Raw genomic sequence first — 23,129 nt, 5'->3', positions numbered from 1 at the left:
TATCTTTTACGGTTAGCCATAAAGCAATTAACCAAAGCGCCTTTAAAACCGGAAAAACAAATGTGCATGTGGAACAATGTATGGCCAAAACGTAATCCGGGTTTTGGGTAGGGGTATTTAAATTATAGAGGTATTAGGGGACAGGTTCCCATTTTGAAAACCATTAAATATTCGAGAAATTTGAACATGAAAATGAAAAAAATGTTGACCCTCTTAAAAAAAATTTTTATTGTAGATTGTTAGAAAATTCAACTACAAATTCATAGAGGTATCCCGCTTTAAAATAAAATATTGCTCTAACTCAAGTTATGGAATCTAAAAGTGCAGTTTTTTGGTTTCCATTGTGAAGACCATTTAAAAATACTGGAAGTTCGAGCATGAAAATGAGCTAAAATCTTGACCCTCTTTAAAAAGGAATATTTGAATGCAGAATATTAGAGAATTCAACCACGAGTTCATAGAGGTATCCCGCTTTAAAATCGAGTTGCTATAACTCAAGTTATGGAATCTAGAAGGGCAGATTTTTGGTTCCCATTCTGAAGGCCACTAAATAAACTGGAAATTGGACATGAAAATGGGCTAAAATTTCGACCCTCTTTAAAAAAGAATATTTGAATGTAGAATATTAGAGAATACAACCACAAACTCATAGAGGTATCCCACTTCGAAATCGGTTTTATATAACTCAAGTTATGGAATCTGGAAGTGCATTTTTGGGGTCCCATTCTGGAAGCCATTGGAATTACGGAAAAATCGCACATGAAAAGGGGCTAAAATTTTGACCCTCTTTTAAAAGGAATATTTAATGGTAGAATGTAAGAGAATTTAACCACAAACTCATAGAGGTATCCCACTTCGAAATCTGACTTATATTACTCAAGATATGAAATCTGGAAGTGCAGTTTTGGGGTCCCATTCTGGAAGCCATTGGAATTACGGAAAAATCGCACATGAAAAGGGGCTAAAACTTGGACCCTCTTTTAAGAGGAATATTTAAGTGTAGAATGTTAGAGAATACAACCACAAACTCATAAAGGTATCCCACTTCGAAATCTGACTTATATTACTCAAGATATGAAATCTGGAAGTGCAGTTTTGGGGTCCCATTCTGGAAGCCATTGGAATTACGGAAAAATCGCACATGAAAAGGGGCTAAAATTTGGACCCTCTTTTAAGACGAATATTTAAATGTAGAATGTTAGAGAATACAACCACAAACTCATAGAGGTATCCCACTTAGAAATCGTTTTTATATAACTCAAGTTATGGAATCTGGAAGTGCAGTTTTGGGGTCTGAAAGCCATTGGAATTACGGAAAAATCGATCATGAAAAGGGGCTAAAATTTTGACCCTATTTTAAAGGAAATATGTTAATGTAGAATGTTAGATAATTCGAACTCAAACTCATAGAGGTATCAAACTTCGAAATCGGGTTGCTATAACTCAAGTTATGGAATCTGGAAGTGCAGTATATGTATATTTTTTTCTGTGTAACGAAACCGGAAGCAAAGTAAGCCATTCCATTGGTTTATTCTAATGAAACATTTCAGTTTCACCAATGACAGACAATTTAAATGCCTGTAGATGTCATTATTTATGCGCTAATGTTTTTGGCCCAGCAAATGCCAAATTCGATTTGACCCGGCGGCGGGAGGAATAACAACAATAATGGCCGGGAATCACTATCAAACCGAGCGGACAAACGTGCGGACCACCAAAAAGTTTTTACGAGCGCTCAACCAAAACAAAACTTGGATTTGCATAATATACAAATATACCCACACAGTGGCAGCGAAACTCAGCGGTCCGAAATAGTATCCCTGTGTATCCTGTGTGTCCTGTGTGTCCTGTGTGAATTTAATGGCTGCAACGACAAGCGACAAAACTCAAACTGCGGTTATTTAGTACGCAAAGCTTTTGATGTACTTTATGCGCAAGCAATGAACTTTTAATGTGAGCATTGCCAAAAGCAACAAGGCCGCCAAAAATGGTAGGAGGAAGTGCCAGTGCCGTTAGTGATATATCAGAGCTAAGCACTCCCGCGAAGCCATTGTACGCCCACAAAACTGGCGAATCGGCAAAGGGAGCAGGAACCATACGAAATTCACTTGCGACGTTCCTTGCCCAAATTTTGCGCTTCCATATTTTTGGGTGCACCTAGATAAATCACTTAAAATTGTGAAATTGATAAAAAGTGTTGTAAAACTGATCAAGACGCAAAATTGTGTTGTAAGCTTGAAAAGCTGATAGAGTGTTGCCAACTTAAATATAAAATATGCCAGAGTTGGAAAATTAGTAAAAGGTTTTTTAGTATATTTATCCCGACATTTCATTCCATGTTTCACAAAAAATGTATTAACCAGTGTTGTAAAATTTAAGAATATCCTAAAAAGATAAGTAAATATGGTATCCAACACATTCCTGTGATAATTTCTCTCAGTGCCAAAAGCGAAATAGGAATAAATAGCAGAAGCTGAAGGTAAGGAGACTCGGCAACTTCCATTCAGCTCATGGCGACATAAATAACATGGAATACCAGCAACGAAACCAAACAACCAACAACCAAAAAGCTTCGCCCAGACATGACTGCTTCACACGACTTACGAGCTTTGTACGCGGTTTCCTTTTCTTCTGGTGGTTATGTTTTTATTCCCCTTTCTTTACCAACTGAATGATCGCTGAGCTTTGGTTTTGGGTGCAGTTAGCTTGTGTAAGCTGGAAAAGAAACGGTTTTTTAAAGGTATTCTCTTAAATGATGTATGAAACAATAGCAACTATTATAAAACCCTATGTCTAATCAATATGTAGCATTTAATCAGCATTTGGTATTTTCACTTGCTTTCATAACATAAAACATATTCTGGCAAAGAAAAAAATTTGACCAAGAAATTGAGATAATTGATTTTGTAAATAAAAATAAATTGCCGTCCTGATCTGCTGCTTCATAACTTTCGCCTGACTTATTCTCGGTTCTTTTTATCTCCCCCGGCAGCCACTTCCATTATCAAAGAGCTCCCTAACCGCAGCTAATAGCATCCATTTATCCTGTACATATCCCAGCCCCGACTAAGTATGAGTTAAAAAGTGGCTGCCATAATCGCAGGGGGTGGTACCACCCACTTCTCAGCCCCACTTCTTTAACCCCCGATTTTCCCGCATTTTCCTCTCGAACGCCACATGTGCACAGTCTCCATTTGCATCTGTGTGTGTGTGGAGGCCGCCTAGTTAATTGCCACCGCGTTGAAAATATTATTTTTAATTGTGTGTTTATGCACAGAGCCAAGCAGAAATAAGGAGAGGTGTTTAAAAACGGAAGCCATCCGGAGTCAGGTTGCTTGGTTGCTAGCCAAAAACCGCTCAGCTGCTGCTCCATTTTTCCACTTTTCCGCTTTTCCGCTGGCAACCAGCCTCCAGAAATACTACATATAAACACAAACAGACACAGGCACACTTAGCCACATGGCTCGAATATTTATGAAAATTATCCTTTCGCTGTGGCTTTTTAAGATGCTCATAATTTATATTTAAGTTGAGTTTAGTATGTCGCCAAGTGAGCAAAAGCAACAACGCGATGTTTTATGGGTTAAGCACCAATACTGGCAAGCATACATTTAGGTCATAAATTATGTGAACAGCAAAGGAATTTTTTTAAATCTAACAATTTTTATTTTGAGAAATATTACTGAAATGTAAGAATTTATATTCGTAACATACCTATATCAAATATTTTCATAGACCATTTAAAATAATTTAAACTTACTATAAACTCTTATTAAAATTAATAATTATTTAAAATTTTAAATGTAAATATACTGAATAAATTGTCATTTTAATAATAAATAATAAAATAAATTATTAAAAAATTCAACCATTTTAATTTGTTAGAAAGCCTTGTCTTTGCCTAACAAATTTACAAGTTCATATTCCTGGAAGTGTAATAATTAAAGTGGTTTCTATAATTTCCGTCGGCACTGTGCCTCGAAGCAGATTTTCCTATATGGAAGTCGTGTTCGTGTTTAATGGCGGAAGCTGTTTAGTGTCACGGCTTGCATCATAAATCTCGGTCTCTGGCCCACTCTGTCTTCCGATCGCCCCTCTCGCTCCCTCCCACTTTACTGCCTGGGTAAAGTGTCAAAGGGTGTTGGGGCAGCAGACTGTGATGCTGCTTTTAATTGGTTATCAAAGGCGGCCAAATAAACCTGGGCGCTCAAATATTTACCCAACGCCCAGCAAGATTTTTGGCAACGAGAGCTGCCAGTTGACCAGGCCAAAGTCAGTCGATGGTTTTTTGGCGGAGGAGTGGTAAATTGGTGGGTTGCTGTGTGGCTGGATGGCAGGGGGTTGTGCAAGGCCATTAAATAAACGCAACGCAGCGCAGCGTTTCGAGTGGTTTTCCCAAAGTAATTTCCACTTTGAGCCAGCCAGAAGAGACGATGGAGGCGTTTGCATCTTTAGTCAGCCACCAGCTGCGCAGGCACTGCAAAAAACTGGTAGCAATAAGTCGCTGAAAGTTGGAAATGATGTAGAAAAGTTAATTTCACACATTTTTAAAATGGTATATTATTTTTATGGCAAAGGGTATTGCTTATTAAAAAGCAATTTTAATTTTCAAGATTTTATTCTGATGATATATGTAGGTGTATTTTTATTGATCCCTTGGTTAAAATTTTATATAGTTTATAATATACTTATAAAATTTAAGTATTTAGGGGTGAAAATATAAAATATTTTAATGCAAATAAAATTGAAAAACAAACACAAATAATTAAATAAAACAATTAAAGACTATTAGAATTAAAATTTTGTTATCAAAAAATGAAAATAAAGGATTAATATAGGTAAATTAATCTTTTGAGTCCTTTTTGAATAGTATTTATATTAAGAAAGGTTTAAAAAAATGTTTTATATGAGGATGTTTAAATATAAATTGTTTTAAATTAAAGAAGATATTCCAAAGGACTCCTACCATTCTGAGTGCACTGAAAGCCAGGGGCTTAACTTGGGTCTGATGAGCAGAGGGACCCGAAGAGGGGGTTACCATAGGTGTGTTTGCGGGTAGGTGAGCTCTTATCGCCTGCACCTCGTCCTGACAGGATATGAGTATTTAAATTTATCGCAGTTGTCGTTCAACGTTTGTGGCAGTTTGTGTACATAAATTAGGGCCAGCACCCATTCGCCCTCTGGTATTTTCCCATATGGCCCCGGTCTAAATCAAAGCCGATGGCAAATCGAAGCCAATAATTGAGTGCCATGTGTGGTTAAAGGCAAATGGCAACTTGAATTGCAGTTAACAAACATTTACTTGGCTGAAACCAAGGTGAATGGGGTGCGGGGGCTTCAGTGGGTTAAAACCCTCGGACACATCAAACAAAATCGAATCCAAATCCTGCGTTATTTTTCTACCTTAAATGAAATTCAAGCAATCAACGCTAATCGGATCAATTCGTGAATAGTTCGAGTGTGTGTACTTCCATTTGAATAGGGGTTTCTTGTTTTTATTGGTGTTTTGTCTGTGCTTCGCTGCGCTTTTTGCTTTTCCTCTTTTGTCTACGGCTTTCCCTTTGTTTTGGTATTGTTCTTTTCCTTTAATTTGCATTTGCGCAAAACTTTTGCCTAATGAAATAAGCAGTGTAATCGATGTGACGCCGTTGTTGTTCTTTTTGTTGTAACTTAAGCTCAGCGGCCACGCCACCTTTTGGCCCCCTCCGCCTCTTTTGTGTGTGTATTTGTTCAAGTGTCGTATCGGTTGCGGCTGTGGCTTGGCTGAATGCCTTCGTATTGGTGAGTGTGAGGCTGTATGGGTGCGAAAGGAAATGGCTGTGTAAATGTGTGTGTGTGTGTATGTGTGTGCGGTTGAAAAACGGCAATTCAATTAATTTCCGCTGCTGCTTAAAGCCGTAATGAGCATTTAAATTGCTTTTGAATGAGGTTTGCGGTGCCAGCAATTGTCCATAAAGGCATCGGCTATATATACCATTCGACTCCTCCGTTTGAGTACGAAGTGCACTAAGCGCAGCCATTAACAAATTAACTTCGCTTTCGGTTTTCCTTGAGATATGACCAGAAGATCAATACCAGTTAACCAGCCGTAAAGTCAATTTCTTGGAATTAAATGGGTTAGTGGACTAGTATCGCTTTCGTTTTAATTTATTTTATCGTTTTATTTAAGAAGGCAGGGAGATTAAATATGTGGAATTGGTCTTAACTGTCGTATTTTGATATAGCAACATAGGTAACCTCCGTGGCTTAGAAATGAATATTAATAAACAAGCCAAGAAGATTTAATCTAAGGTAAAATTTAAAGTATTTCCATCAATTTATTGCAAACATATAAAAATTATTTTTAATTTTTAAAAAGATCTTCATTCTTATTTTAAAACACATTGGGCAATTATTATTACTAAGCAGTATAAGATTTTAATGATCTTCTTTGTGGGAAATATTATTCAAAACATCAAATAAATGAAAAAGTTATATGAAATATATAGTGTTCCATTTTATTTTTAACGGTTTTAATACTTCAAATGTGTTCATAAATGGCATTATACTGGTTCAAACAGTGTTAATGATTTTTGGTATTGATTTCATTTCCAAAGTGTTTAATGTTACCGAACAAAGAGTAAACACCTTATGTTTTCAGGGCTTCTTTGCCGTTTTGCAAAAGGCGATTTCGACCCTCGAGCTGGCCCAGAGCCGATGATAAATGTCCGAGAGGTCCTTGTTGAATTAATCCCTGCCACAAATCAGATGGCGCCGCAACCAGTTGACCAATCGAGCCATAATTGTCAGGGAGGCAAACTGTTGATCAGCATAATCCCGCATCGGGTGACACCTGTCAGCAGGGGAACCGAAAGTTGCCTCGTCCCGAGATTTATGTGCCTCGATGCGGCGTCCATTAACTCAGAGTCCTGGTCCCCACATTTTCGGGATGCGTACATAACCTTTTACCATTTATTGAAGTTTATTGAGGTCCGAAGCGATTTGGTATGCGTGGGATGGGCTCACACCCATTACTCAATGGCCATTCGGTTGTGAATGTGTGTGTTTGTGCCTGAGTGTGCGGATTGTCAACAAATTAATCAATGTTTATTTGCTAAGTAAGTTCGCCCTCGAGGCGGACAACCGGTTATCCTGGCCGGGGGGCCGATGCCATGCCGGTTGTCCTGTCCGCCCAATGTTTTGTTTCCTTTCGCCATTTCCTACTTCCGGCCATGCGTGTCTGTGAGCGAGCGCCGGGCGTGTGTGTGCGTGAGCTCGCCCTTTGTGCCTTTGTATTTGTGTAACTAATCGCGTTAATAGAGTGGATAATGTGCCGCAGGTATGTTGGCCAGCGCAGCGCCTCCGAATGCCAACGGTAAACGGTGAGCGGCGCATTGAAAGTGTTTCGCTTTGAGTCACTTCGAAGGACCCCCTGGATCCCCTTCAACACCGCCCATGTCCTCCCATTTGATTTTGTGTCTCCTTCACAGAGTGTGTGTGCATGTGCGTCTGATTAGGCCCTGTTTAACGCCTTCGCTGTTGTCGCACTTTGCCCATCTTGTTGGGTTTTAAGTGTCGTTTGATTGGTTAACGGGGCGTATGCGTAATATTCAATTTGCCCAAATTACAGGCCCCGAAATCCTCGGATTTTTTCTGCCTATGTGTGTGTTCGCCTGGTATTTAAGCTACTTGATTGCCATCGCTTTGTGGGCGTTGGCTGGAAAAATTACACAGATTGAATCAACGATGCGGAATGAAAAATAGTTAATTTAATAATAAAGTCAAAGGTGAGGTCATTAAACATTTATGGAATTTGGTAATTAGTGTGGATATCTCAAAATGTTAAATAGTTAATGCGGGGATTATATAAAGCTATGTGCAATGCAAAAATAGTTGGTGCTGTTAGGGTTTCAATAAAATATTATTTTTACTTTCAAGTTTTGCTAATGCTTTGAATTGTATGTTGTTTGTACTTGAAATATGCTAAGCATTATAATGGTATTTCTGTTTATACCCATTTTCCCGGCAGCTTCAATTACAATGCCCATTTGCTTGCACAAGTCCTTTGTTTGTTATCCCAGTTGAAAAAGCAAATCTCAGCACGGAATATGCAAAATCCGCAATCCACTTGAGCCAAAGCACACACAAACACCCCCACACATTTTACTGGGGAATCCCAAACCCGAACCGGAACCCAATACCTATCGAATAACGTTGCGTATGTGTGATGTTGCCGTGCTCAAGCGAGCGCAGCAAATGGGCATCAAATGACGCAGCAACATTGTCAAAGCAATCGTAACAAATGAAGTCAACAGTCTGGCTTGGTCGGGCTTTTTGCTGATTTTTTAAAGGCATTCGTTGCATGGTGAGTTGAAATGCAACGCCCACGCAGAGGCCACAGAGGATCCGGGACAACCAGGACAACGAGGACAGCCAGGGCTGCCAGGACACCGCCAACACATTACTAATATGAGTTGGCTACGCCTTGCTGTCATCGCACCAACACGACTCACATGAGCTCCGGTGGCAACCGCGATACCACACTGGGCAAAAATTTTAGCCCTTTAGTGCAAATCTATATCAATTTTCTTAAAAAAATTATATGTTTTAAAAATATTGAGCTGTCGAACCTAAAACCATTGAAAAAACACTAATAAACTAGTCAATAATTATCTGTAAGCATCTTATAAGCATACCATAATTGAAATAATATGTAAGGCTGTCTAAAAGTATGCAGTGTTTTTGAATCATTCAGTATTATAGTTTCTTGTTTTAAGATTTTATGAGATTTAAAAGCATTCTATAAATGAATGTAGTACTTTTAAAGTATGCAGTATTATTTATGCACACATAAAAGTATGCAGTATTTTTTAAGTATGCAGTATTATTGTTGCCTACTTTTAGATACCTTTAAATGGGACAGCATCCATTATAAAATATGCGTTTTGAAATACAATTTCAGCTTCTCCTTATTTTCAAGTGAGGGATTCATTCTAAGTTCAAGCTGGTATTTTCCACACCACATTGAAGTGATTTTCAGATTTTGACATGAACAAGTACTTTTTCTTGACCCATTTCGGCCAGATTTTTTCGCAGTGTAGCCAGGACAACGACAGCGACCACCGACAGCTCTAGTTGCCTTCAAGTGGCAACGCTTGGGATGTGAATTTATGGCAAACACGGAAATGCGAGCCGGATGACGGCGTCAATTGCAGAGGCCATGCACACGCGCTGATTATGAAATGCGTCTCATTAAAAGGAGAGACCTCAGCCAGAGACCAACTTGGATCCGTTGGATCCTGCGGATCCCCTATCCTGGCTGCTCCCCCAGTGCCTGACCTAATTCCACTCCCACACAGGATGGTGTCAGATTCAGAGGCAGCCCCAGAAAGTTTCAAACTCTGGCCATGGACAGCTGTCACAGGAATCCACAAATATTTTGATATGCAACTGGCTGGATGGCTGGCTGTTAGCAAAAACCCCAAGCTCAAATTGACAACACACTTTTGCCACAATATTTTTACAACTGCGCACAGATGCGAACGGATGACACTCCAAATATTTGGTTGGCCCATATAATTGTGGCCATGCGGTTTATGGCTAATTTCGTGGGTTTTTGTGGGGATTTGTGATGACACAGAGGCAGGGGCACAAAGTTTGCAATTAAAATTCATGGGTTCCCAGATTTTCGTATGCGGCTTGTTTTGGTCGACAAATTTTACGCATTCATACATACTTGGAACTGGGCGAAAAAAATGCTGTAAATAAATGTAGTGCCACTAAAGCTCTTTTAAGTTGCCATGTGTACTGAATTAAACTGATTTTTTCTGTGCTCCCTTTATCCTCCACGTTTGGCTGCCCCCAAGACTGCTTTGCATGTTAATCTCTAGCCATGGCTTGTGGGCGCTCGCAGGCAATGACCTAATTCTGTCAACAAAATATCATAGACACCAGTCAAAGATATGAGCTCACTGCTAGCACACGGAAGCACAGAGAAAAAATTAGGGGAGCTAAGGAGAATCAGAAGGTTTTAGAATTCTTAGGGAATATTTGTGAAAATTTAAGGTTTACAATTACACAAAAATTGTTTGAGACAAAAAAGGTATAGCAGGTATAACATAATCATTAATCATCAATTGTGATTAAAGGGCTTAAGACGTATAGAAATTTCTGGTACTGGTATTTCTGATACACATTAAACATTGTTCTTTCAGACTCCTGGCTTTTTCTTATGTATATAAAATAACGTATTTTTTTCTATTTTGGCCCTTCATGCTTGGTTTTTCGTAGACTAGGGGTTTTTTAATCTAGGAAGTCTATCCCTAAGCATATGGCTTAGTTTTCTCTCAGTGCTGGCTTACAAAAAACCCCTGGCAGTGGCAGTGGCAACAGTCGGCAGGCTAAGGGCATAATGCTAGTCACAAGCCATCCCCACATGACTCACTCCCCTGGCAATTTAACACTTTCATATTTCGTCCTCGTCCTCGTCGCAGGTTGTTTACCGCCTCGGGGCCAGACTTTTACTTTGCATATAGTATGGCAGTGGCTGTTGGGGATCGGGAATGGTCTGGCATCCCTGGGAGCCCGCACGTTTATACACTTTTGCCGGGCCGCTGCCATATTTGTGTCTCCCCGGGCGCCCATTCCTCGGGTCGCCCATTCCTTTTTGTTTCGACCCGGCGAACGTGGCCAACAATTTATCAAACAAAATATGCACTTGAAATACACGTAGCTACACAACATCTTGCCTTTTGCTCCTGCACGCCGAGTGCATTTTTATTCAATTTTTTTGAGGATCTGTGCCCCCAGAACGACCCTCTCATCGCCACCGAAAAACATTCCCAGTTTTTGGTGATAAAGTGCGGCAGTGAAATGAATTCGTAAGTGGCAGGGACGGGAATGTTCGCTGGTTCCCATTTGGGCCAAGGAATTTATGGCCAACGATTCCTTGAATGAGGACAGAGAACTATGTTAGTTTTTAAAGTGGTGGGATCAAAAGCCGGGCAGAGGGATGTCCTTAAGCCCAACTCTTTTTGCTCCAACTTGACTTCCAATTTCGGCCCAGACATTTTGCCATATTTACATATAACAAGAACGTGAACTTTCAGCTCCTGGCCAATTAAAAGTTAAATTATTCTATTTTGATTTTGTCAAATGAGCGTTTGACATGCAAGGTGTGCCACGCCCTCCGTCTTTTGCGGCATTTATAGGTTCTTCGCTTTATGGAGTTGTAAGAAGGAAAGTACCTCGATTCCCTTTCAGCAATATTTAAAGTTATGATAGTGACACAGTTGTCAAATATCAAGTTAATAAATTGTTTCTAAAATTAATAAAAACACTATTTGAACTGCATTTTCAATTTAAATTTACTATTTTAGTTGTATTGAAATTTGAACATATTTAAATTGGAAATTAATAATGAAAATATTTAAATTTTAATTTAATAATGAACATATTTAAATTACATTTTAATAATGAAGCATAATTAAAATGCATTTTAATAATGAAACATATTTCAATTGCATTTTGATAATGAAATATATTTAAATTGCATTTAATAATGAAACGAATTTAAATCTAAATATGAACATATTAAGCGTGTCGAATGAGAAAAACACTTATATATTTAATTGCGGCGTGCCAAATGTAAAACATTTAGGAAGTGTATATACATAGTAGATCGTATAATAGATTTTCGTCACAAGAGTTGATATCAGAACTTTTGTTTGTTGATGGTGCGATCTTCACTAGATTTTTACCTCGTTTAGAGGTGTTTTTTATTGATATATTATTTCTTGTCATTTCTTGAAGATAAGATACGATTGCTACAAATATTTTATTGTAAGGTATTTCATAAGGATGTCTTAGGAACTGGTATACCCTTTTCTATTACCGTCACAAGCTTTAATGTCAGACCGTTTGTACCTCAAACTTTCACTTTAAGTCCGGAATCCTTTGGCGGTGCCCCACTTATCCCTCATTGAGCGCTCATTAATCCCCAGCGGTGCTTTATCGATTTCCTTTGCCGCTAATGCAAACAGATAAATCTGCCGAATGAGTCGATTTGTAGGTATATGCCATACAACAGCACTCCCCAAAGGGTGCGCAGGATATGTGGCAGTATTAAAGTGGAGTGGATCGGGGGTCCTGGGAGCCACTCGGCTGCCAAATGGGGCCTAATGTGGAGCACAGACAGCAGTAATGAGCTGTTGCTATGGTTTGTTATTAGTTTTTATGGCTGGTGCTGTTGTTATTGCCCCTGCCTCGGCCCCGCCCACAATTATCCGCCTGTGCCCCCCCTATTTTTTGGGGCCAAATGTAATTTGTCTCCATTTTTATCATTAAAATAACAATTAAAGCTTTTGTGTGCGTGGTGGTGGTGCCGGCACGCTCGGCCCGTAAATGTGTGCAGCATTTGCGGTCTATATATCATTATGAGTGCCGCTGGGTTGTACGGGTAGTTTTATTGCTTGTAAACATTCGTACTTATTGTTACGGCAAATTACATGCCTCCCTGGCCAGCGAACCGTGTAGAAAAACACGATGGACTCTTATGGGTCAATAGTCCGAGTGGCAATAGTCAATCAGTATTAGTTAATATGATTATAGCCGGGCAACTAATGTTAATGAAGTTAATCAAGTCGATGGCAGAAAAAATGTCACAGGATTCATAGAGATGGGAAAAGTGCGTGTCACATAAAATAAATTCTGTGTTATTGTTTCCACTATATAAAACATTTGGGTTGCATAGCATAACGCCCAGTAAAATTATGCCCATAGACGACACAAATGATATTAGGCCCAATATGGGCGTTATTGCACTGGGTGTTATTGCATGCACCTAAACATTTTTAGGAATACAACTGGCATTTTCGAGTAGTCCAAAAGTAAGTTAATACGCAAAATATTGGTAGCCTAATTGGTTGATTGCATTTAAGATCATTTGTTATGCCAATGTGCTCTACATACCCCTTCTTCCCATCTCTAAGCACACATTCCATCACATCCATCAGTTTTACGGCCCTCAAGAGATGGTTTTAATTACGGGCAAATCACCAATCCAAGTTACAACTTGCTTTGCAGCTATTAGCTCGCATGTTCACAATGCATAAGCCAACGGACAGGTGTACGTATGCAGGTACACAGAAAAGAAAGAGACAGGTGGTGTTGGATGAAAGAGATGGAGATAGAGCATGAAGGACAGTGGACAGGCTTTTAGCAACATGAAAATGCTTTATGGCAATTAAAAAGGTAATACATCAAATGCAAAATATACAAGCCAGAGCATGTAGCAAGTTTTCTCTATTTTTTATAACTAGCTGCAGAAAAGGATAGAGACAGATTGATAGAAAAAGATAGAGAGAGACGAGGAGAGATTGAAACAAATTGCAATGACATGAATGCAATTGTCTGATATGTTCCGTAAATCGAAACCTCTGAAATTTTCTCTCAAAAACGCTGGCAACGCTTCATTTATAATTCTACCTTTAAGGCCAAATTGATTTCGGGAACATGGGTTGAAAATATATTGCCAGCCATTTTGTATGTAGCATGAAATGTCAATTTGCAGGTAAAAGCAATTGGAATTAAATGTCAAACACCTGCACACATATTCGTATGTGCCATACGAACAAAATAAAATCCGGGGGAAAGGGGGATGTTCGTTAGGCGGCACTTAAATGCCGTCAAATTTGCAATGTCCGATGGACAAAAGTATTTGTGTAAAACAGACGATAAGCTCACTTATTGATCCACTTGCAAGTGTAGTGGTCGCTGTTTTTGTGTTGCCCCAGCCAAATATTCAGTTTTCCCCCTCCGCCATTTGGACATTTGGCCATTTTGGCCAACTTTCAACGCGACGCCATGTTGGTACATTTTCATAGACGATTGGACACCGTCTAAACAAATGGATTGGGAGTGGTATGTGGTATGGTGTGTCTGTGGGTGTCTGAGCACTAAACAAATACGGAAAATGCAAACACAAGGAAAGGACACTCAGACAGGCTGACAAATCGAATGTAGAGTCTACGCAAACACATACTTAGCATAATTTGGGCAATAATTGGAGCGGAAAAGGAATTCAGAGTTCATTAAGGAATTTTTTATTTAATTTTAGGAAAGCACTAATAATATATATATCTTATATACCTTATTTCGGAAACATATTTAAATGAATTTTCATTTTGAATCTTAACTATCTTTTCCTTTATGTACATATCTCCTTTACTTCACAGTCCAGTAATATTTGCTACAAGGTTTTTGCATAATTTTCATTGCAGATTTCGACAAGACACAGACACACAACAATTTGCGGTAAGTTCTTTTTGTCATTTGGAATATTCATTCGAGTTTGATTGCAATTTGGCAATATCAATATGCATTCCCATAAATCACTTTCAAGTCGAGCCCCTTTGTTGGCCCCCATTTTTCCCATCTATGAATATTCCTTTGTGTGCGTTTTCATGTGGGTACGGGTGTGTTGATGAATATTCTGCCTGCTTGGATTGCAGTTTCAATTGATTTTACAAATTGCAAACAAATTTAGTAAGCAACAAACCCATGCAAAGCGAAATAACCCAGTCAAAGGGGTTTTATAATCATTGTTCTCATTTCGTTTTCATATCGATATTATGTTCTCAGTTGAGTTAGATTTCATATAATTCTTATTTTTATTTGGTCTGTTTAAAAAGCTTCAAGAACCTTATAACTTGTGTTAGCCTTTTCCCTGGCTTATGGAAATTGTGATGCAAGTCGATTTCCCTTTTCAACCCGAAGGCACTTAACCAACTTAAGCCGTTAGCAAAGATTAGAAATGTTTGCTAATTAGTCCACTTGAGATGAGTGTGCCCGAGTAGATATTTTATGCAGGTTGCGACGGGAAAAAAAGAGTACAACTCTTTGTAATGCAAATCGTACGCAAATGATGCCCGGGTAAAATATGAAATGGAGTCGTCCCCGCTCTATTACTTTGAGCAGCCTGTATCCCAATTGGGGACTCGGCGACTGCTCACAAAAAAGGGGTTATGCAAAGTCAAGCAACCTGAAAAAGACACATTTGTGATGCAAATTCGTTGGCTGCTCTTCGCCATGGCGACGTGTAAATCAGGCTAAGTACGTGGTCTTTTGGTCTTTTACCTGCCGCTTCTGCCATTTCTGGGTGGCTTTTCCGTGCCCCAAAAAATATGCAACAATTTCTGCCTGCTCAACGCTGTTTGCCCAACTTTTGCTCCATGGATTTACTACCTTTTACTACCCCAAGCCCAAACCCAAGCCCACGTTTCATTTTTTATATTTTTAATATGGCAGCGACTGAAAAGGGGGCGTGGCAGTGGCGCCCCCGAGTGGGGCTCTCTCAAAGCTTGTTTGCTTGGCCCAAACATTTGCCGTGCGAATCGTTTTGCTTGCTATGAAATAATTACATATGCATGACAGCCCAGTCAAAGTGTGGGCGTTTTCAATCGCTCGCAATATGCACACACTACAGATATATATATATGCATATACCTATAGATATATATGGCTATATACACGTTTATATCTGCATGGAAGTCAGGTTCGCTTTGCCTCTGTGGGTACTATTGAAATTACGCATACGACCTGTGGGCCGGCTGCCCTTTTTCCGCCCCATTCTCCAGGATATCGGGCAATTGTTGTTTTAAATTAATTAATTTCGTTTTCATTAGCAACAGTAGCGTCCGAGAGGCTTTTGTTTTTTAATTTTATGTTTTTATTCGCCATTATTTGTGCGCTATTTGCCAATTTGCGCGAGCTTCGATTCATCGAAAGCGATTTTCGCGCCACTAATTATTATTTAAATTTAAATTTTGATACGCTGCCGCCGCCGCCGCCATGATGGTACAATGCCCAAACAAATGGGATTATTTAAATAAATAAATTCATGGTAAAAATCAAGAAGTTAGCTACGACGCGTATTGCGCATTAAAAAAGGCACAACATACACGTTTCACACCGAATAACCAGCAGCAGAAATTTACATTTCCAAATAGGGATAATATAATTGCATCAGGCAAACAAAAGAGAAGCCCGAATAAATTGCGGAATCAAAATGAAATTTAAAGCAAATATTGTTGACAGATCTTATGGTTAGGCGAAGTTCAAAATATATACATGCATTTGCTGTTATTTATTTTACTTTGTTATTCCTAACGAAGGTAATTTTGATAATTGGCTGGAAAATATTCATTGTAGGTACTTTTTAATTTAATAAAAATATATTTAAGTGGAATAGATACGGTTAGACGAAGTTTAAAATAAATATTTACATTTGCCATGTTATTTTGTCTGAATATTTATAAATGTAATTTGTATAATTGGCTAATTTATATAAAAAATATCAGTTAAATTGAACGTATTTTAGTTAAATAATATTTTCGCTATTAGAACATGGTTAAAATAATAACACCTAAAATATTGAAATATAGAATTCAATGATTAAGAATGTTTGCAATGCATTTAAGAGGCAGTGCCTGGAAAATCTTTGAATGCAAGGGGAGATTTATAGTTCATAGCAATTCCCAATCATAGAGGCTTTCCTTCCGCCCCGGCAATTGCAATTATTTTTTATCTGTGCGGTCTGACTGGGGCTTGTTTATAAACTCATTTCTGCGTTGTAATCCGCCTATTTGGCAAGCGAGTGCATGCGTGCTTACTAAGCGAAATGCCACGCCCCCTTCCCCGGCCGCCCACTTTATGGATCCAGCGCAATGGGCCGGATCGAGCATTACAATGTAATTACAGCAAATGCAACTTTGTCTGGAAAACCGGGGAAAATTGATGTAAAAGCCGGAGTTGCGGGAAACACTCGCTTGCTGTGTTGGCGAAAATGCTGAGCCAACCCACCGCCAACCCGTTTTCCGCCGCGTTTTTGGCATCGACACTCTGGCATGGCAGTTTTTAAAGGCGGCAGGCAACAAAGTGAAATTTTAATGCAAACTAATGCAAAATCTTTCGATACGAAACACGGCAACGCAACGCAGCAGCGACGCGAACAACAGCAGCACAGAAACATCAACAAAATAAATTGAAAAGCAAAATGCAAAGTGAACGGGGCGCAGGACGCAGGACGAGGCATCCTGGCTGCTTCGTCCTTGGCGCAGCAAGACAAATGAGTCTGCATCAATCTTAATTAATTATTTAAACGCAGCGGGCATGGAAATGGCGTCGTCGCCCGGAATTAAAGCGGCAACGAAGGCAACTGACAAATGCACCGAGAGAAACACAACAGATTTGATAAACATAACTAATTAGATAGACTTTTGAATGATGACAAAGTGGCTCTCTTATACAGGAAAATATTTCAGACATCTTTGGAAGAATTTTCGAGGTCTTAAACATGTTTAGTTAAGTAATGTTTCAATGTATGTAATTACTTGGCTTGTTTAAATAGAAGTTAAAAAAATTAAAAATATATTTTAAAATCAGTATTTTTTTCTACAACACTGTTATAAGTGTGTTAAGAAATATTCCAAATAGTATTGGTATACTAAATTAGGAATATATTGTAATGCCTTTACGTAAACTATTTTATAACTTTCATTTTGCAGTTTAAAACATTTAAGAATCTTAAAAGGAATAGTTTTGGCTATCATGTAGGTTTTTAAAGACTGACAATCATTCTCTAAAATCTCCCAAAATAATATCCAAAGATGACAATTTTCGGTGTAAAAAAGGGAGGAAGTATTGGGAGTGGAGCTGGGGTCGAGCCCAAACTACTGAGCACCGACGCTTCCTTTTTGGTTCCGACTTCGCCTCTTGGCTTTTGTCTTGCGCGTAATTAAAACGAAAGCCTTTTGATATTTAAATTATTTTTCATAAATTGCATTGCAGTCAGCAGCAGGAACAGAAACAGAAACAGCAGCCAAGAAGCCAACTTAAAAGGCAGCCAGCTCTTGTGCCACGGGCCATGGGGCTAAGGATTCAATTGGTAGTTTTTCCACACACTCCCGATGGAAAAGGAGTGTATATAGTATATATATATAGCTCATTACAGGGCATGCCACTCACTTGGCTGCCACTTGATGGTGGTGGCAGCCTTATTTTAATGCAAATGCCAGGAGCCGCGACTGGCATTAGGTTAATTTGCTGCGGCTTGTGTTTAAATTAACCCACGCTGCACTCGGGGCAAATAACCGGGCTAAAGGTGGGCTCAAGCCGGCCACAGGGGCTTACACATGGGAAAACCACAGCCAGCTGCTGTCAATCAGTGTCATCAGCATCGTCATAGTCCTTCGTCCTTCGTCCTTCGTCCTTCGTCCTTCGTCCTGGTGGCAGTCACTCTTAGCTCTGACCGCAGCCAAGGCAAACTGCCATAAAAACCAAGTCTCTGCAGCCAAAGCCACTTAATAGCACCCATAGACCGACTCCCATCCACTTCGGTTTGGTTCGTGTCTTGTAATTATGATTAATCTCATTTAAATTAAATGGCTTAATTGTGTAGACGGGCGCGTCTTGTCATTAAATGATTTTTATCAGAGATACAAAATATAATTTGCTGAGAGTCGAGCCACATGCCACCCTAATTTACATACCCCTGCGTACTAATGATTACACGGAGAAAATCTTTGCACTGCTACTTTGGTGCCTACGACTTTATAATTGTTCAAAAAAATTAATAGTAAATAAAATGGTGTAAGACAAAATATTTCATAGCTAATATTTTTATGCCTAAAAAAATAAGGACATGAGAACTAAAAATTTGTATTTCAAAGAATTTTGTTGACAAGGACTGGAATTAATAAATTGCCTCAAAGAGTGTATGAAATCATTATTTATTGATTCCGAAAAATAAAGAAAAATTATACTTTACAAAAGGCTTGTTGATTAGACCTAGGATTAATACATTGTAATCAAACTGATAACCATAATGGTCGAGCTTTTATGTTGCCGTTAAAAATAATTAGTTCCCTTACCCTTGAACCTTTTTTTTCCAAAGTAACCAAGGTAACCGATTTTAATAACAAATTCTGTTAAGATTTACATGCATGCTTTTGTTTTATTAAAGTTATGATTACTACCTTATGGCCATATGGTGGAGTGGAGTCATTTTAGTCCAAGGAGTGTTTAAAAATTTGATAAAAAGCAACAGCTCGCAGCTCATTGTTGGGAATCTCAGCTTAAGGGGCGAAGTAGAAAATGATACGATATATCCATGTGTCTCAGCTCCTTTTCATCTATACGGCATCTGTCCAATCATTGAAGTGTAAACATTTTCTATGGATCCACTTTTAGCAAGTTTCTCGTGGCAGTTTTCCCTGCTATCTCACCTCATCAGCTCGCACAGATTCCATTTCGTTTGCATTTTCCCGAGTGCCACGCCCCGGCCCTCCGACCCGCCCACATTTCACCTGGCAGCTGGAAAAGCGCATGCCATTTATTAAGAGCCAACTATCAGTTTCTCCCTGCAACGGCGACCGTGTAAAATACTTTCCGAAACTTTTCCTAAGCCAACGAAACAGGCGGCGAGGTTGAGAAAAAAGGGGGCCTTCGAAGGGGTCACCCAGTGAGGGTCAGTTGGCGTCTTGTGCTCAACTTTCGCTTGCATGCACTTTGCTCACTTTCCACTTTTCGCTCCGCCGTTTGACGGTCAAAAGTCAACTCGAAGTCGAGTTCACTTCAAGTTGAATTTGTTTGCAGGGGCAAGTGGGGCCAACTGGGCGTCGGGAAGGGGGGTCGGCAATGGGGGTTACGAGCAGCTATACTATATAGCTGGAGTGATTCATTACTTTGATTCTTTGACTTCTATTCACTTAGTTGTCCTAGTTGCGTGCCATTTTGTGTGCTTTCATTTTCAGCCACCAGAGTTTTCCGCTCTGGTTTTCCCATTTCCTGCTTTCCCCAACCAGTTTTAAACTGGCTCAGACAAATAATGACTCAATCTTTTGCTATTTATACCCGTTACTCGTAGAGTAAAAGGGTATACTAGATTCGTCGGAAAGTATGTAACAGGCAGGAGGAAGCGTTTCCGACCCCATAAAGTATATATATTCTTGATCAGGATCACTAGCCGAGTCGATCTAGCCATGTCCGTCTGTCCGTCTGTCCGTCTGTCCGTCTGTCCGTCTGTCCGTCTGTCCGTCTGTCCGTCTGTCCGTCTGTCTGTCCGTCCGGATGAACGCTGAGATCTCGGAAACTATGAGAGCTAGGCTATTGAGATTTGGCGGGCAGATTCCTGAGCTTCTTACGCAGCGCAAGTTTGTTTCAGTAGAGTGCCACGCCCACTCTAACGCCCACAAACCGCCCAAAACTGTGGCTCCTACAGTTTTGATGTTAGATAGAAAATTTTAACTGAAATGTATTAGTCTTGTCCATACCTATCGATTGACCCAAAAAAAATTTTTCTACGCCCACTCTAACGCCCACAAACCTCCCAAGAAAAAAAGCTATGACGTCAGAGCCAGACAGTGCGAAATGTTTTTACGCGTGTATGTGTGTGTATGTAAATAGTTGCCGGCCGAACTTAGCGGCAAAGAGAAAAGCACTGCCGGCGCTCAGAGAGAGCAAAGTGCGCGGCTAACTTATTCTATTGAACAATGAATTTGTCACGCCTACCCTAACGCACACAACGCTTAAATCTGTCTTCCGCCGGTAGGTGGCGCATTTAAATCTCGCTTTGCTGCTTGCATATCTCCATTTCCCTTTGGTCGCTTAAGCTGAGTAACGGGTATCTGATAGTCGAGGTACTCGACTATAGCGTTCTCCCTTGTTTTATGCTCATTTCATACTTGCCAAATTTTAAGCACAACAATTGCTGCCGTCACGCACCACACAAAAATCTGCAAAAATATGTTTTAATATAAAGTTCGCCCCCGTTGTTGGTTGAAAACAAGGAATGCCAAACGACGACAGCGAAAAGTTTTCGGGCCAACTCTAATAAAATTAAGCGTATAGCATAAATATTTAAATTTCATTGTCACTCGCACTGAGGCGTCCCGCATTTTTATGCAAATACTCGGCAGCCAAATTTATTCGCCTTTGTCACGCCAAAAGCTGAAGCCCAAGCCAAAGATACACATGAGTCTGAGTCCCTAGTTGGCAACATGCGGTGGCGAACGGCAGGACACGGCCATCAACTGGGGCCAGTCGGAAATATTACCAGTTGTAATAATATTTGATACCCTCACTGCATTCGGCAATTATCGTAGGAGAAATCTACACGGAAATTTACTTTTTTGTCTGTATACTTTCAAAACCCTACTATTTTATAGTGTTGGTCAACACTGTTGTATGATAACTATTACTGAAAATATTTAAAGATATTTATTAAATTTTTGGGCTTTAAATAACTTTGGATACTAAATAGTTAAGGTGGAAACTATCTGGTTAATATGAGTCAGTGAGTTTAAGAAAATAAAAATAAATATTCTAAGGTACATTAAATTAAAAAAAAAAATCTGTAAAAGTACACTTTTGCAACACTCAACAAATAATAAACTTTGATGGACTTGACACACCAATATGAGCAACAAAGTCCTTATTTAAAAAATGGCTGTATTTGCCAGTCTAAATAAAACTTGAATTTGGTTTGCTTTTGCAACACTCAACACTTTGTACAGTTTTGCAACACTCAACAAATAACATATTCGGATTCTTGGATTTGAATAAGCATTGTACTAGCAAGTTTTAATCAAATTATTTAAATGAAAATAGTATATTGTTCTTGTCCAAGAGAATAAACTACTCGATTTATATTATCATTACTATCTTATCTGTGGTATACCACATTCCTGTGGGTGTGCCAACGACTTAAAAGGGTATTCAACCCAGGACCTGCCTTTTTGGACTCTCGGGGGCATAAAACAAAGGCTTCTGGCTCGGTGGTGGAGTCGAGTTAAGCGGTCGATGGGTGGCGGCCAAATGAAAACATCAAATGGCTTGTTTGCCTTGCCAGGTGGGTCGCAATCGTTGTCGTCTGGCTGATAACTTGGCAACTTCAACTGCTCAACTGTTCAACTGCTCAAATTATGCCGCCAGACGCGGGCCGAGGACGACGACCGCCAAATGACGGGCGGGACAAACAAAGTCCGCACGGATACAGATACAGATTCGGATTGGAACACAGACACAGATACAGACACAGACACGGACAATTGCCGAACGTGAGCGTCGCGACATGCCAAAATCGAAAGTAGGCAACATCAACATCAATAGTGGGCAAAGGAGCCACACCCACACCCACATCACACCCACTTTTCCACAGACCAAATGGCGGCAAAAAGAAATGAACTGAAATAAATTGTACGTTTCCTGAGCAATTTCCATGGCCTGGCTCTTTTTTCGCCCTGGCTGTTGCTGGCAGGGCATTAAATAAAACGTCAGCTCCAACAATGCTAAAAGTGCCGGCAATCAAATAAATTCAAACGTGACCAAAAATATCCACATATTCGTATTATCCACTTTGGTGAGGTTCGTGGACTGCCGACTGGACTGAGGACTTTGTGCGGTTGCATTGTGCAGATTTGCGTCGCGCCATAAATTTCTGAGAATGTCCACATTGACCAGCTTAGTCCAACATCATCAACAACAATCGGGCAGCGTCTAGACCGGCCAGCAACAATTCCACAGAATAGGTAATCATAATGGAGATATTGCTGCCAAAAACAGTAATACTGAATCACAGCTGGAATCGTTTGCTGAAGTGTGGCCACAATATGTGTAAGGGTTCCTTGAGATGCAAGACTGCTTGGAGGTAATTCGATGAGTTACAATGTTCGCTACACAGAAATAAAAATTATTGTCTCCATCAAAAATATGAAGAATATAAAATTTTTATTTTAAATTGAATTGGGAGTAAGATCTTAATTTATTAAAAATGGTTTCTATATTGAACTTTAAATGTTAAAATCTTAAATACAGTTACAGCTTTATCTTACAACCAATCCTACAATAGCCATTTTATGAATGATGCATACATTTTGTTTCACTTTACCAGATAATCCCCTGGTGACTACCATAAAAAGCCTTCATCAGGTTGAGCGCCTACCGATTAAAGTTCTTCTTTCTTTTTCGCCCTTCAAACGTTTTATTATTTAAATCTGAAAATGTAATTAACCATCAATATGCGATTGACAAAATTTATTTGGATTTTTTGCCCTTCAGTAGTGAACTCTATGGGCATTTTTTGTCCATCCGCG

The 23,129-nt window shown here is 39.4% G+C and overlaps 1 protein-coding gene across 1 annotated transcript in view; it reads left to right on the top strand.

Annotated features, from left to right (window-relative positions):
* Positions 1 to 23,129, top strand: part of LOC119553235 (connectin) — a 149,234-nt gene that overhangs the window by 20,739 nt on the left and 105,366 nt on the right. Inside the window, exon 3 of the mRNA XM_037863503.1 lies at positions 14,259 to 14,292. The gene's annotated coding sequence lies outside the window, so the exon portion shown is untranslated. The remainder of the gene's footprint in view (positions 1 to 14,258; positions 14,293 to 23,129) is intronic.

The sequence above is a fragment of the Drosophila subpulchrella genome, chromosome 3L (genome assembly GCF_014743375.2).
Source record: "Drosophila subpulchrella strain 33 F10 #4 breed RU33 chromosome 3L, RU_Dsub_v1.1 Primary Assembly, whole genome shotgun sequence".
NCBI classification, from domain to species: Eukaryota; Metazoa; Arthropoda; class Insecta; order Diptera; family Drosophilidae; genus Drosophila; species Drosophila subpulchrella.
The sequence above is the reverse complement of the archived record's forward strand: the minus strand, read 5'-3'. Positions and strand labels throughout refer to the sequence as shown.